General features: G+C 46.6%; 1 protein-coding gene across 1 annotated transcript in view; it reads left to right on the top strand.

The window, feature by feature from the left end:
- CDH12 (cadherin 12) overlaps positions 1-16,871 on the top strand; it is a 1,535,982-nt gene that overhangs the window by 987,547 nt on the left and 531,564 nt on the right. The window lies entirely within an intron of this gene.

Genomic DNA, 16,871 nt, shown 5'->3' with positions numbered 1-16,871 from the left:
TGCAGACAGCCCAGCGGTTAAATTCTCGCCAGGCCAGATGGTACTTGTTCTTCTCCCGGTTTCATTTCACCCTCCATTTTTTTCTGGGGAGAAGAACATTTGGGTCGACGCGCTCTCTCGCTCCATTGTGTCATCTGTGGAGGAGGAAGAGGAGCCTCAGCTTATTGTCCCCACCGAGAGCTTGAGAACTGTGGCCCCGTTTTCGCTAGAGTTTGTGCCTCTGGGCAAGACTTTTGTACCATCCTGTTTGCGACCGGAGGTTCTCTCTTGGGCACACTCGTCCAGGGTGGGTGGACATTTTGGTTCCAAAAGGACATCTGAGTTACTGGCGAGGACATACTGGTGGCCGCATATGGCTTGTGATGTCGCAGAATATGTTCGGGCGTGTGTCTCTTGCACCAAGAAACAGTCCCCTCGGCAACGGCCAGCTGGTTTGCTTTACCCTCTGCCGGTGGCGGACAGGCCCTGGGAGATGGTCGGGATGGACTTTGTAGTGGGCTTACCCAAGTCTCGTAACTGCACCATTATCTGGGTGATCACCGACCATTTTTCCAAAATGGTGCACTTGGTGCCTCTTCCTCGGATAACTTCTGCATGGGCTCTGGCTGTGTTGTTCATCAAACATATTTTTCGCCTACATGGTATGCCAGACAAAATTGGTAGTGACCGGGGTCCCCAGTTTGCGTCTCGATTCTGGAGAGAGCATTGTCATCTACTCAGTATTGAGTTGAATCTCTCTTCGGCATATCATCCCGAGACGAATGGGTTGGTAGAGAGGGCCAACCAGACCTTGGTCACATATTTACAACATTTTGTTTCTGCCAGGCAGGATGACTGGGCATCCTTGCTACTGTGGGCAGAGTTTGCGCTTAACAATGCCGTAGCTGACTCCACTGGTCAGACTCCATTCCTCCTAAATTATGGCCAGCATCCGCGTGTCCCTGTGCCCATGCCTGTGTCTTCCGCCGACTCCAGGGTGGCAGATTGGGCTGTGGAGGCATGGGACATTTGGGACTGCACTCAGGATGCCATTCGGGCCTCCAAGGAGAGAATGAGGTCCTCCACCAATGCTCATCAGCGTCCTGCTCCGACCTGTGCTCCTGGCGACTTGGTGTGGCTCTCCGCCCGTAACATTAGGCTGCGTTTTGAGTCCACTAAGTTAGCACCTTGCTACTTGGGTCCCTTCAAGGTCCTCGAACAGGTTAATCCTGTGGTCTACCGTCTGGCTCTTCCTCCACACTTGGGTGTCACCGACACCTTTCATGTGTCCCTCTTGAAACCCGTATACATGTCCCGGTTTTCCGAGTCATCTGCCGGGACATCGGGTTCGTCTACGGATGATTACGAGGTGAACGCTATTTTGGGGTGCAAGGTGGTACGTGGCAAAAAATTCTATTTGGTGGATTGGAAGGGTTATGGCTCAGAGGACTGGTCCTGGGAGCCTGCTGAATACATTCGAGCTCCACAACTCATTGCTGCCTTTGAGCATAGCGAGGTCCAAGAAGGGGGGGCACTAGGAGGGGGGTAATGTTAGGTGTCGGGTTCCCACCTATGCACAGGGGGAATCTCGAACCATCTCTCCTGCGGTCTCCCATTCTTCTCCAGCCGCAGTGGAGTCTGCTCAGCGGAGTCATCGTTCCCAGCGTCTTGCTCAGTCTCACTCTGTACATAGGATTACTGCTGCTTTTCCTGCTTCTGCCATTGAAGCCAGTGATGGGCAGCGGCGAGCAGATGCTTTAGGGACTAAGTCCTGCTTTTCCCCTTCTGAGCATGCCCAGGGTGAGATCTCACGTTGGAGATCAAGGGTCACATGCTCAGATGCTGCAGCTGTTCCCATTGGTCCTCCAGGAAGGTCTTGAAGGTGCTAAACTTCTGTGGCAGCTTCCCATTGGCCCTTTATTGGAAGGTCCTGAATGTGCTGCAGCTATATAAGCTTCGCATGACCGCACGGCCATGCGCTAGTGTACATTTGTAAACGTGTGTGTGTTGTGAGTGAAAGTCGTTCTTTAAAATCCCCTCCCTATTGTATGACTGCTCGCGGAAGGTGGATGATTGCTATCTAGCGCCCGACTTAGCCATCAGCACATAACACATAATACAGCGTCTAATTGCTGTGACTGCCAGTGCGGTGCCGTGCGCTTTCATAGCGCTTTCCTGACCCGAGTCTGGGTGGTTAGTGGCGTCTGCCAGTGCAGCACCGCACGCACTCTTGTACATCTTTATTATTATTATTTCTGTCACTCTGACACCTCAGTTGCGGTGTCGAGCGCATGAGGTCTATATGAACTCAAATCCTGTGTCTTGGGATCGAGTTCCGAGACTCCTTGCTTGCGCTCTTGGTGCGGTACCATGGCCCTGTGACGCAACAAGGTTTGCTTCCTTCACACAGGGTGAAGTTAATCCGTGTGTTTATTCACATTGTACCGCCATATAGTCCGTCATTACTTGGCAGCAGGTTCCATCTCTGCATGGTGGACCCCGGGCTGCGAATGCACCTTACTCTATCTGTCTTATTATTTGGTGCGTTCCGCTAGCTCTAACATCCGGTGACCTTACCCATGTCGGCACTAGACACAGCAGTAGCATTCTCACACTGCTGTCTCAGTCTGTTCTGTCTATTTTGCTGAGCGGTAGCATAATGCAACCACTCAACAAACTATTCGGATGTAGCAATGAAGGAAAAACCCGACGTGGGTTCCCCCTATTTTATTGAGCCAATCCCCAGCTGTCAGCTTCTGCAAGGTTGGTTATCAAGAATAGAGGGGTCCCCACAATGTTTCTTTAATTATTTAAATAATTAATTAAAAAAACAGCTTGGAGTTCCCCCATTTCAAACAACCAGCCTTGCTAAAGCACACCGCTGGGGGCTGCTATTCTCAGACTGGTAAGGGGCCATTGATCTAGGCCCCCCAGCCTGAAAACAGTGGCCACCCACATCAATTTTCTTTGTATTTTAAGATATTTAAAAAAATAAATACATAAACATGCATCTGTGAAAAGTTCAATCTATCAAAATATAAAATCAATTATCCCTTAGAGTAAAACCTATTAAAAGAAAAAAAGGAATACTGAATTTACCCCAAAATGAAATCAATCAAAACATCAGCTTGACACACAAAAACAATCTCTCACTTGACTACTTTGACATAAGAATTAAATCATTATGAGTCTCAGAAAATGACAACACCAATCATATTGTGACCAAATTTCTGAACTTTTTTAGTACTTAAATACAAAAATTGTTGCAAGATAATAATAATAAAAATCTTTACTTATATAGCGCCAGCATATTCCGCAGTGCTTTACAGTTTCAAACACAACAGTCATAAGTAACAACGCTAACAATACAATAATAAAAGTGAAATAAGACGACCCTGCTCGTGAGAGCTTACAATCTACAATGAGGAGGGGGAGATACAAAGTAAAGGTGTTTATTTACAATGATGCATTTACAATGATGATCCAGCCATCTTCAGGGGGTGGGGGATAGATGGAGATAGTGAATGGGCTACACACACACAAACATAAAATGACTGATTAGTGAACATGGTAGGCCGCTCTGAACAAATGTGTTTTGAGAGAACGCCTAAAACTATGCAAATTGTGGATGGTCCTAATATCTTGGGGTAGAACATTCCAGAGGATTGGCGCAGCATGGGAGAAGTCTTGGAGTCGGGAGTGGGAGGTACGGATTAGTGCAGAGGTTAGTCGAAAGTCATTTGCAGAGTGCAGTTGTCGGTTAGACCGATAGACAGAAATGAGGGAGGAGATGTAAGCGGGTGCTGCACTGTGCAGAGCTTTGTGGGTGAGAACAAGTACTTTGAATTATATTCTGCAATGAATCGGCAGCAAGTGTAATGACTGGCGAAGAGCGGACGCATCCGAGTAACGATTAACCAGATGGACGACCCTGGCTGCTGCATTGAGGATGGACTGGAGAGGGGAAGGCGAGTGAGGGGGAGGCCAATTAATAGAGCATTGCAGTAGTCCAGGTGGGAGTGGATCAGGGCGACAGTGAGAGTTTTTGTTGTTTCTGTGGCACCCCTAGGGGTATTTGCCACAAAAATAGTTACTGACACTAGACACAAATACTAAAATAGCAAAACTGCACTACCACCTCTGGCCAGAAGGGGGAGCTCCAGAGACTCCCCTTAATCCATTCTGGTCTGAGAAAAGAAATGGCAGTTGGGCTAAGGAGCTGATAGTGAGAGGTCATACAGCTGAATTTCTAACAGCCCTATGACGGTTTCCAGGCCCAAATCACCGGCCTGAGGAGAAGAGGGACAGAGAAAAGGGACATTGTGAGAACCGGGCAGCATTAATCACTACCCAGAACAGGCGCAAAGACGGATACCGGATCCGTGGCTGTATTCATTATATATAATACAGCAACCGGAAAAACGTGAGGTGATATCAGCTTCACTAGGGCCGGACGCAGCAACATACACAGAGTTCAGCGGTACTCCCGGAGGGGGTAAGCCGATAAAAGGACTTGGGTTGCCCGTCGAACCAGGACCTGGAGGGGACAGATTGGGCCGGCAGCCAGTTCACATACAGCAGCAGGGCCACACAGAAATTGCGCACAATAAGAGGCGAAGACCCCGGCAGGGTCAAAGTAACTCAGAGTTCCCATACAGACTCCGGTGACAGGACTGGTTGTAAATCCTTTTATGTTAAAGTAAACTGGTTAAACGTTTCAGTGCCTCAGTCTTTCATTTGGACAATAGCCATCTATCCAGGATCAGGATCGTCACCGCTGGGAGAACCTGCTGCTGATCAAGTAAGTGCCTGTCCCCTCATGATACCCCTTACACTGTGCATTGCCTGAGGCCACAGCACCGGGTCAAGCCACCCGTGACATCCCCCTCAAGAGACAGACTCCATTGGTCCGGTGCTGGGTATCCCGGTCTCCTGGGCGTCACAATTGGCGTCACGAACAGGATCTAGCCAGCCCGTATACCGTGTATTGTGTGCCGTGATTGGAGCCCAAAACTGTGAAAACTGGGATGAAAAATCTTGAAAATTGACTTTATTAAAGAAAAATCCATTCCCCATTGAAAACTATTGAAAGTGACTTTTCCCCATTGGTTATAATGGAGTAAAGATGGCCGCCATCCCCTGAGGTAATCACTTCATAACCGTTAGGCACGAGACTGTTAATTGAGCTACGCCATCACCTGAGCCCCAGTCTAACTGAAAAACTTCAGAATCCGCCATTACAGAGCGCGGTGGGTGGGAGCAGCAGGGGGCGTGTCATTGTGGGCGGCACCAAGCTGAGCGCTCTGACATCAGAGCAAGGGGAAAATCGATCCTGCTGCACAGCGGAACGAATCTACACTATCCCGACGGAAGCGGAGGACCGGAAGGGTCCGGATTAACTAAGGGGGCACAGTATGTCGCAGCACGGAGACGCCGCAGCACTCGGCAACGCTAATGCAGCTGAAAGACAGAGTGTCAATAGAGAGTCCGGCAGCGCAGCGGTGCAAGAAGTGGCACCCATCATGCCGGTGCTGATGCCATATACCCCGGGTGGCCCATGGCTTCCAATGTATGAAGGTGAGCCTAATACCCTTGACGATTTCAGAGAAAAGATGCTGGCCCATTTTGACATGTTCCCTCTGGGTGAAGTTCAGCGTGTTAGTCTCCTGATGATGCAGTTAAGTGGCCATGCTAAGCGAGAAGTCACTAGTCTTGAAAGATAGGAGACAAAAAAAGCGCAAATAGGGTCTTATCCCCAGGATTGTTCTTAATCAATTGTGAGAGAACTGCTCACCTGGTGGTACACAGTACAAGCGTGTAGTTGTCAGCTGCTGCAGATCCACAGGTCGGCGTTGCGACCTCTCAGAACCGTTATAATAAATGAAATGTGGATTACATCCGCGCTGCTGCGACAAATAATAGATCCAGATATACTGTTAGGGTGTTCGGGTGGTTTATTTATACCTCTTTGTGTGGAAACTTCCTGAAGAAGAAGCCTTTGAGCTTCGAAACGCGTTGAATAAACCACCCGAACACCCTAACAGTATATCTGGATCTATTATTTGTCGCAGCAGCGTGGATGTAATCCACATTTCATTTATTTTAAAAGCGAGAAGTCACAGCATGGGCAGCTGATCTAAAAGGCACTGTTGAACGCATATTTGCTGGATTAAAAGCTACATTTGAAACCACGGCCAGCAGCAAAGCTAAAATACGATTCTTTAGTTGCAAACAAAAAGCTAATGAGGGCATGAGAGACTTTGCCTTAAACCTGCAGGAAGCCCTTAAATCACTTACACTGGCTGAACCCATTTTTAACACCGGAGCGGATACACTGCTAAGAGATCAATTTATTGAGGGACTCTACACCCCTTCTCACCGGGGGCATGTGAGCATGCTTGTTTTTAAGAACCCTGAATTGACATTTGCCCAATTAAAGGAGAGCGCTATACGTCTCCAGCTGGCAGAGGCACCTCGGGATCAGGATCCTGCGCAACCCATGGCAGAGGCACCTCAACAACAGGGAGTGCCAGTGACATCAGCTATGTCTGGGGCCATTGCTAAGCCCCTGGGGCCCAGTACTAATGAGGCTCTTCAACAAAAGCTTGACTCTTTAGCTGATGTTGTTGCTTCAATGGCTAAAACCATGCAGGAGATGAGAGGACACAAGATGGAGTTGGCAAACTGTAGAGAGGATGTTCCATGGATGAGACCCCGGAGATACCCGACATGGAGAGGACGACCCCGCGACCGCTACCAACCGGATGGACAGCCCATTTGCCGCCGTTGCCAGCAGCCGGGCCACTTTGCACGAGATTGTGATTTAAACGGGAATCCCCTGGGAATGCGGGCCGCTTCGCAGGAATGAACTTTCAAGGCCCAACACCCTGGCACGACAGGTACATCGGAGGACGACCCATTATCCCTATCGTGCTGGACGGAATTCCCCTCAACGCTTTGCTGGACACAGGTTCCCAGATTTCATCTATACCGTATATCCTTTATAAGAGGTACTGGGCTGATGCAGATATTGATAAGGGGCCCTCTGATGTTGAACTAGATATATGGGCCAGTAATGGTAAGTTGGTACCGAAACTAGGATTCAGGGAGATGACCATAAAGATTGGTAAAGTAGAACTGAAGAAACAGGGTATAATTGTTGTTGATGTTGACCGGCGGAACTGTGAACCAACTGTATTGATAGGAATGAATGTGTTAGAGAACTGCTTTTCCGAAGTCATTTCTGTCTTACAGCAAATTGCTGAAACTGCCCAATCCTGCCAGCAGAGAGTTCTCCGTAGGGAAATAAAAGTATTGATGTTAAGGCAACAGGTAGAAGTTGCAGGTGGAGAAATCGGCAGTGTGAGGGTAAGTGATCCAACGTCTATTGTAATCCCACCAAAAACAGAAATGCTGGTATGGTGTAGAGCAGCCATTGGTACTAAGGGACGAGATTATCAAGCCTTAATAGAACCAGTGTACACCGACAGCAGGCCCACTATACTCACAGCACGAGGGATAGTCGAGGTACACCGGGGACGAGTGCCGGTACGACTTTTGAACTGTGGAGAGGAAGAGGTCACTTTGCCAAGGTATGCTACAATGGCAAAGCTATATACTGTTGACAACAATGCCATCACAACCATTGAGCCCTTAGAACCAACCTGTCAGGTGGAAGGCAATGGCTCAGATGGAGAAATGGAGGATTGGTGCCAACAGCTACACGTGGGCATAAATTCAACACCTACCTATCAAAAACAAGGGGTGTATAGGCTAGTGACGGAATATGAACAAGTCTTCAGTAAACACCCATTGGACTTCGGACGGATAGAAGGGGTAGAACACACAATCCCCACAGGTGACCATCCCCCAATAAAAGAAAGATATAGACCCATACCGCCCGCTCACTATCAATGTGCAAAAGATATGCTGAGGGAAATGAAACAGGCCGGGGTAATAAGAGACAGCTGTAGCCCCTGGGCGGCCCCTCTAGTGATTGTCAAAAAGAAGGACGGAACCATGAGAATGTGCGTAGACTACCGGAAGATTAATAACATCACCCATAAAGACGCCTACCCCTTGCCTAGGATAGAAGAGTCCTTAACTGCTTTGAAATCTGCTAATTATTTTTCCACCTTAGACTTAACAAGCGGGTATTGGCAAGTCCCTGTGGCTGAGAGAGATAAGGAAAAGACGGCATTCACCACACCAATGGGTCTATGTGAATTTAATCGCATGCCGTTCGGACTCTGCAACGCATCCGGTACCTTCCAGCGGCTGATGGAATGCTGCCTCGGACACAAGAACTTTGAGACCGTCCTCCTGTACCTAGATGATGTGATCATCTACTCAAAGACTTACGAACAACACTTAATAGACCTGGCAGAAGTGTTCGAAGCCTTATCCAGGTATGGCATGAAAGTCAAGCCATCCAAATGTCACCTTCTCAAGCCAAAGGTACAGTACCTGGGACACATCGTGAGTTCGGAGGGAGTAGCACCAGATCCCGAGAAAATAAGCGCCATAAGGGATTGGCCAAGACCTACCAGCGCAAAAGAAGTGAGACAATTCCTGGGATTGGTGGGTTACTATCGCAGATTTATAAAAGGATTTACCAAGTTGGCAGCACCCTTGCAAGACACCTTGGTAGGGCAGACGAAGAAACCTTCAAACCAAAACCCTCCTTTTCAGTGGAACGACGAAAGGGAAGACTCCTTTGAACAACTAAAGAAGGCACTAACCGGAGAAGAGGTTCTGGCATACCCAGATTACCATAAACCTTTCATCCTCTACACCGATGCCAGTAATGTGGGACTAGGAGCGGTGCTGTCACAAAAGCAAGAAGGTCGGGAGAAAGTCATCGCCTTTGCAAGTAGAAAGCTCCGGCCTACTGAAAGAAATTCAGAAAATTACAGCTCCTTCAAATTGGAACTACTGGCAGTAGTTTGGGCTGTGACGGAGCGTTTCAAACACTATCTGGCCGCTGCAGAATTTATTGTCTATACTGACAACAATCCGTTGACCCACCTGGACACAGCCAAATTAGGTGCGTTAGAACAGCGATGGATAGCCCGGTTATCTAATTACAACTTCATAATCAAGTATCGAGCAGGTCGCAAGAATGGAAATGCCGATGCCCTATCCCGGATGCCACACTTGAGAGATGTAGAAGAGGAAACGGGGGAGCTTGAAGAAATTGAACTACCAGCCTTCCATCGTCCCAAGGCAAAACATCATCAGTCAAGTACCTATCAGAAACAACAAGAGGTGAATTTTAATCCGTTAGCACACCATAGATGGGCTGACACCCAAGACAGCAATCCGGCTGTGAAGTTGGTGAAGGAACTGTTGACTGAGCAAAGTGCATATCCCTATGAGGATGCCCCAGAAGAGACGCATCAACTCTGGAAAGAGAGAGGCAAAATGTTCCTGTATCAAGGGAAGCTCTGTAGAAGATACACCAATCCGAAAACACATGAATTGGTTTGGCAGATTATTGTGCCTAAACAAGATGTGAAGATGGTCCTCGAAGCTTACCATAATGGTGCTGGTCACTTCGGTTGGAAAAAGTTAGAAGTACTTCTAAGAGAAAGATTTTATTGGGTCGGGATGAGAAAATCAATCGAACAGTGGTGCAGAAATTGTGGCCCGTGTAACCTCAGAAGAAACGATCAAAAGAACCAAAGAGCACCACTGCAGCCCATAATCACCAAACAACCACTTGAACTTGTAGCCATGGACCACGTGAAGTTGACACCAAGCCGGTCCGGCTATGTCTATGCCTTGACCATCGTGGACCATTATTCACGTTTCTTGGTAGTAGTACCCGTAAAAGATCTGACAGCAAAAACAGCAGCCAAAGCGTTCCAAACGTACTTTTGTAGACCCCATGGATATCCGGAACAGGTTCTCACCGACCAAGGTACAGCCTTTGAATCAGAGATCTTCAGAGAATTCTCTAATATGTATGGTTGCAAAAAGATCCGGACGACGGCCTATCATCCACAAACAAACGGCTTATGCGAGAAGATGAACCATATTGTAATAGACCTACTAAAGACTTTACCTGAGACAGAAAGGAATCAATGGCCAGAGAAATTGCCTGACTTGGTGGATCTGTATAATCATGTCCCGGTGAGCTCCACCAACTGCACCCCAGCTTACCTTATGCGTGCAAGACCCGGCCAATTACCAATTGATCTATAAATGGGAATTCTGAAACCAGACGCAGAAGTTCAAGACTCCAATTGGGATATCATACGGCAAAAGCAGTATCGCCAAGTGCAAGAGAGTGTGGAAAGAAGCCTTCAGCAAACTAGAGAAAGACAAGAGCGAACTTTCAACCAGAATGCTCTAGCGACCCCATTAAGACCGGGTGACCAAGTGCTCAAGAGAAATCGTCGAACCAATAAACTGGACAATCAGTGGGAAGCCGTACCCTACACAGTTTTACCAACAAGAGTGGATAATCCTAAAATGTGTCTCATTAGCAAAAACGGAGGCTTAACATCTGTACTAGTGTCAAGAGACAATCTTAAATTATGTCCGGAAGCATTGAAAGAGCCAGACGTTGTCCAGCCAGAACCAGAAGTTATTCAACCCATACAGGTTCAACCAGTAAAGGAAAAAGAAGAGGAAGTGTATCACACCTGTATAGGAGACTTTCCCAAAACCCTACTAACATACCATGGTGCAGTAGTGGTTCCCATGGTGGCCTTTTACCCAACACCGAACCCAATACCAGAAGTCCCAAGACAGGAAGAGGCTGACCCCGTACTACAGGAGGTTCCAGGCCAGGAAGAACAGATTCCTGGTCAGAGTAATCCCATTCACGGTGGACTTGCCAACTCCATAGTCGTGGAATTATCTTTAGCAGAGCGGGCAGATACTACATCCGCAGTAGACAGTAGTACACCACATGAAGAGACACCGCTATTACGTAGATCACAGCGTAGTACCCAGGGTCAATTACCGGCCAGGTATGCAGATTACCAACTATAAAGCTCATAATGTGAATTGTATATATGTTATGCCGTATATAGTTAAACAGAAAATGTAGTATAGTCATTGTTATCAGTCTGCAACGTTTAAGCCCAGTACCTACAGAGACTTGTCTGTATGAACTTCTTGCATATTCTTGAACTTGTTATCAGCCCGGAGGCACTAAATCAAAGCTCCGGAAAGACTGCTTTTTGAACTTTGCTTTTTGCTCTTTTTGAACTTTCTTTAGACTTTATATTGAGTACCTTCAAGGGTAGAACTGTATTAATGGACGCTATTTGAAGTGACTTTTTACAGAACTCTATTTTTGTTTCCTTGAGTGGTTTTTGTAACTTTTCATTTTTAAGACTCTGTACATATTAATTGTTATTTCAAAATGTTATCGTCCCACAGTCCCGGAGTACTGTTCTTAACTAAGGGGGAATGTGGCACCCCTAGGGGTATTTGCCACAAAAATAGTTACTGACACTAGACACAAATACTAAAATAGCAAAACTGCACTACCACCTCTGGCCAGAAGGGGGAGCTCCAGAGACTCCCCTTAATCCATTCTGGTCTGAGAAAAGAAATGGCAGTTGGGCTAAGGAGCTGATAGTGAGAGGTCATACAGCTGAATTTCTAACAGCCCTATGACGGTTTCCAGGCCCAAATCACCGGCCTGAGGAGAAGAGGGACAGAGAAAAGGGACATTGTGAGAACCGGGCAGCATTAATCACTACCCAGAACAGGCGCAAAGACGGATACCGGATCCGTGGCTGTATTCATTATATATAACACAGCAACCGGAAAAACGTGAGGTGATATCAGCTTCACTAGGGCCGGACGCAGCAACATACACAGAGTTCAGCGGTACTCCCGGAGGGGGTAAGCCGATAAAAGGACTTGGGTTGCCCGTCGAACCAGGACCCGGAGGGGACAGATTGGGCCGGCAGCCAGTTCACATACAGCAGCAGGGCCACACAGAAATTGTGCACAATAAGAGGCGAAGACCCCGGCAGGGTCAAAGTAACTCAGAGTTCCCATACAGACTCCGGTGACAGGACTGGTTGTAAATCCTTTTATGTTAAAGTAAACTGGTTAAACGTTTCAGTGCCTCAGTCTTTCATTTGGACAATAGCCATCTATCCAGGATCAGGATCGTCACCGCTGGGAGAACCTGCTGCTGATCAAGTAAGTGCCTGTCCCCTCATGATACCCCTTACACTGTGCATTGCCTGAGGCCACAGCACCGGGTCAAGCCACCCGTGACATCCCCCTCAAGAGACAGACTCCATTGGTCCGGTGCTGGGTATCCCGGTCTCCTGGGCGTCACATTTCCATGGTGAGAAAAGGGCAGATTCTAGAGATGCCCTTTAGGTGTAAGTGGCACGAGCGGGCAAGAGATTGTATATGGGAGGTGAAGGAGAGATCGGAGTCAAACATAACACCCAGACAGCGCGCCTGCTGCCGGGGTGTTATTATGGTGCCACCCATGGAGAGGGAACTGTCAGGTTTAGGGAGGTTAGTAGCCTGTTTGGTGAAGTGAAGGGCAGAGTTATAGGTCCTTAACATAAATTGGAAGTGTATGAAGTCTTCTGGTGTGTGTGTTTTCCTCCATAAGCTTTCAGCACACCTAGAGCATCGCTGGAGAAATCTGGTTTGCGATGTGATCCAGGGCTGTTTCACTCTGTGTTTGGAGGTTCTGACGGTTAGGGGAACTATTTGGTCAAGGGTGCTTCTAAGAGTGTCATTGAAGTGATGTACAGCGAGATCAGGACAGGAAAAAGAAGAGATTGGGGACAATGATGAGTGTAGGGAGTCTGAAAATGCGTGAGGATTAATAGTAGGAGTGTGCTGGGGTGAGCGAGGATTTGTGAGCATGATGAAGAGAATGTCGTGGTCAGAGAGGGGAAGCAGCGAGTTATCTAGGTAGGAGGTTGAACAGAGCCGGACAAAGACCAGGTCCAGGGTGTTACCATCTTTGTGTGTTTCAGAGGTTGAGAGCTGTGAGAGGCCTAGAGAAGTGGTTAGTGATAGAAGCAGGGATGCAGATGTGGAAGTGGGGCTGTTAATGGGGATGTTGAAGTCTCCCAGGAAAGGATTGGGAATTCTGAGGACATGAAGTGTGGCAGCCAGGCAGAGAAATGGTCCAGGAAGTCGGTGGGTGAGCCTGGGGGCCGGTATATGACCGCTACTCTGAGGGAGAGGGGATGGAAGAGCCTGATGGTGTGGACCTCTAAAGAATGGAATGAGAGTGATGGAACTGGGGGGATGACCTGGAAAGTGCATTTTTGGGAAATGAGTATGCCGACTCCACCACCATGTCTGTTTGTGGGTTTCAGAATGTGACAATTGTTAGCCACCATGGGAAATGGCAGCAGGAGAGACAGTGTCAGAATCCTGAAGCCAGGTTTCCGTGAGGGCCAACAGTTTCAGAGAGTTTTCCAGAAAGTAATTGTGTATGAAAGGAATCTTGCTACATACAGACCATGGATTCCAAAGGGCACAATTAAAAGAAGGAGATGAAGGAGTGCAATTAATACTACCGTAGTAAGATTATTAAGGTTTCAATGTGAGGTGGGGTAGGGGTTGAGGTTGGTGGATGGTGGACCAGGGTTGAGTGAGATGTCCCCTAAAATCAGTAGGAGTAGAAAGAAAAAGAGCAAGTAGTTTTTGGAATTGTATGAAGTTTTTTTGTGCAATGTGTTGGGCAAAATGGGCTGAGGTTTTCCAGAAGGTGAGAAGTGCATGGGAGCTGTACATGGGAGAGGGAAGGAGAGAGGAGCTGATGCATATGAGTTGTAATGGAGAGGGGATTGGGCAGTGAATGTGGATTGCAAAGGAGCATAGGAGGATAGGAATAAAGCACATGGATAGAAGGGAGTGCAAAGTGTTGGTTACCTGACTCCTGCCCTGACTAACTGCCATGGAATAACTGCTGTATCACGACGCTTAGCTTCGTGACGCTTTGCTTCTGGGATGCTTGTGTGCACCCCCACATGGGTGCACCCCTAAGTAATTGCACTGACATGTAGAATCACTCTGCCATATCATTTTTACTACACAATTAATGCCATAAAAAAGGTAATTGTGGAATAGCATTTGATTCTTACACAAGTACATTGGAGCATAAAATGGCGGGTGTAATTCAAAACAGCAACTCTTTCCAGAAAAAAATAAGACCACAAAAGCTATGTCAATGGAAAAATATAAAATAATCACTCTTGGAAGAAGGAGAGGATAAAACTAAAGCACACATTTGTAAAATCACCTGATTGGAAAGTTGTTCCAGAAGAAAACTGTTATAGTGAATCATGAAGAAAGTTACCTTTGTGTTCCAATATGTCTATACAAAAAATAACTTTATGTTTAGTCAACGTCAACACAAGATCCAAAAATTCACCTAGTGAATCAGAAAGCTGGGTAGAAAGAATGTTAATAGAGTACTGGTTAAGAATAATAATATTCTGTAGGAGAGTTACTACAAAGTAACATGGTGTCATCAATGGAGTGGTACCATTAGCTGATATGATCCCAAAAGTGCAAGGTGGGCCATTTATATGGATACGCCTAAATAAAATGGGAATGGTTGGTGATATCAACTTCCTGTTTGTGGCACATTAGTATATGGGAGGGGAAACATTTTTCAAGATGGGTGGTTACCATGGTGGCCATTTTGGATCCAGCTTTATTTTTTCCAATGAGAAGAGGGTTATCTAACACATCAAACCTGTTGAGAATTTCACAAGAAAAAACAATGGTGTGCTTGGTTTTAACATAACTTTATTCTTTCATGAGTTATTTCCAAGTTTTTGACCTCTTAAAAAATGTGTTCAAAGTGCTGCCTATTGTGTTGGATTGTCAATGCAACCCTCTTCTCCCACTCTTGACACACTCGTAGCAACACTGCAAAAGAAATGCTAGCATAGGCTTCCAGTATCAGTTGTTTCAGATGCTGGGGTCATCTGAAGGCAATTGCCTATGCTGTGAATATACGAAATGTGCAGCATCTGAAACAACGGATACTGAAAGTCTGTGCTAGCATTTCTTCTGCGGTGTTGCTATCAGTGTGTCAAGAGTGGGAGAAGAGGGTTACATTGACAATCCAACACAATGGGCAGTGCTTTGAACACATTTTTGTAATCATTTTGACTTATCACTTTTCCACCACACTGCCCACTTTCCCCAATCACTACATAAACCGTATAGTACTATGTCCAGCTAATGTTCCCCATGAAGTAATAATGCCTCTCCACAGTGAATTAGAAAGTAATACCACCACTGAGAGTGACGGTGCACCTCTTTTCGCTTCATGTAGTAAAAAAGCCTCTTTCGTGCCTTCACTTGGTATTAGTGTCCCTTTGTTCCTCCACACAGCATTAGTGACCTATGTTTCCCTAAACTAATAAAGCACTTTTGTCTCTACATTGATACTAGGCCCTCCCTATTATCAGAATAGCTGCAATTCCCCTCCATGCCAACAAAGAGTAATAGTGCCCCATGTGCCTCTACATAGTAATAGTGCTCCATATACCTCTAAATAGTAATAGTGCCCCTCTTTGCTCCAAATAGTAATAGTGCGCTCTCTGTGACTCCAAATGCCTTTAACATACTTCTCTACTGCAGCTCACAAGATTAAAATTTCTTTTTGCGCCTCCCCAATATTAATAGCTCTCTCACAAAGTAATCTTTCTTATTTTTGTCATCTCGCATTTATAATATTCCCCCATACATTAATAGTTGTGCACCAACATAGTAATGTACCCTATTTATGATAAATGATTATTGTGAAATGGAATAAATAGGGTATATTACTATGTGGGTGCATAACTACTAACGTGCGGGGGACATTATGTAGTGGTGGTGGTCTCACACATGTGATGCTCATACAAATTAAAAATTGTTTTCCCATATAGTGATAACTCCTATTTGTTCCCTCACAAATAACCATCGTCCCTTTATCAGTACATCAATGCCGATTTGAGCCAATTAAATAAAAATTAACTTTGGCTTCTCTTATACCAGTCATACAATGAGCAGTGTTGTGTCGTCCTCTTCCTCCTCAGTCTTCCTACTACAGCTGGTAACCTGGAAAAGTTATGTCACTTAGCACTGGACCTCTGGCAGACCTAAAGGCTTGGTTCCCATTGCGTTAAGGCTTGGTTCCCATTGCGTTAATGGGAACGCGCTAACGGACAGCGTTGCACAGCGAAATTAACGTCGTGCAACGCGTCCGTTAGCGCGCCCATTCATGGCAATGGGAACGCACAGCACTAGCGCGTGCCATGTTCGGCACACGCTAGCGACGCGCCGGTGTTTCCTGGCGTGCCGCGGATGCTGCTTGCAGCGTCCGAGGCGCGCCCGCGGTCCGTTCCCCGCTCTCGCAGATCGGGGATCTGCGCGAGCGGGGACGTTACCGCGACCCCGGGACGCGGCCCCGTTAAAAACATTGCGTTAGCGCAATCTGCTAGCGCTAGCGCTAAACGGATTGCACTAACGCAATGTGACCCTAGCCTAACACTGAGTTTGACTTACCAGAATAAGTGGAGGATTGGGTAGCCCATGACTCTCAGCTCTGCCATAGTTTTCAACTGTATTTGCGCTCGGAGGATTTGGATACAGTTGAATCTGCTGCTTGTTGAGGAGATTTGACAACTCTTCTCGGTGTCTCCCCATGCTTCCAAAAGTCTTATGCATACTAATGGAGAGTTGACAAGTAGGCCATCAAAGCCATATTTGACCTCTTTCACAGTATATATCAGAATATATTATCAATCATTATTATTTGCATTACTATGTGCGAGCCAAAATAGGGTCCAAATAAAGATGAGTTACAAATCTTCCTATTTTAGCCTTCTCCTTTATGTTTTTTTTCCAGGGTTCAGCTTACGAAATACTACTGCAAAATTCTG

This window comes from Ranitomeya imitator, chromosome 6, assembly GCF_032444005.1.
Source record: "Ranitomeya imitator isolate aRanImi1 chromosome 6, aRanImi1.pri, whole genome shotgun sequence".
NCBI lineage: Eukaryota > Metazoa > Chordata > Amphibia > Anura > Dendrobatidae > Ranitomeya > Ranitomeya imitator.
The sequence above is the reverse complement of the archived record's forward strand: the minus strand, read 5'-3'. Positions and strand labels throughout refer to the sequence as shown.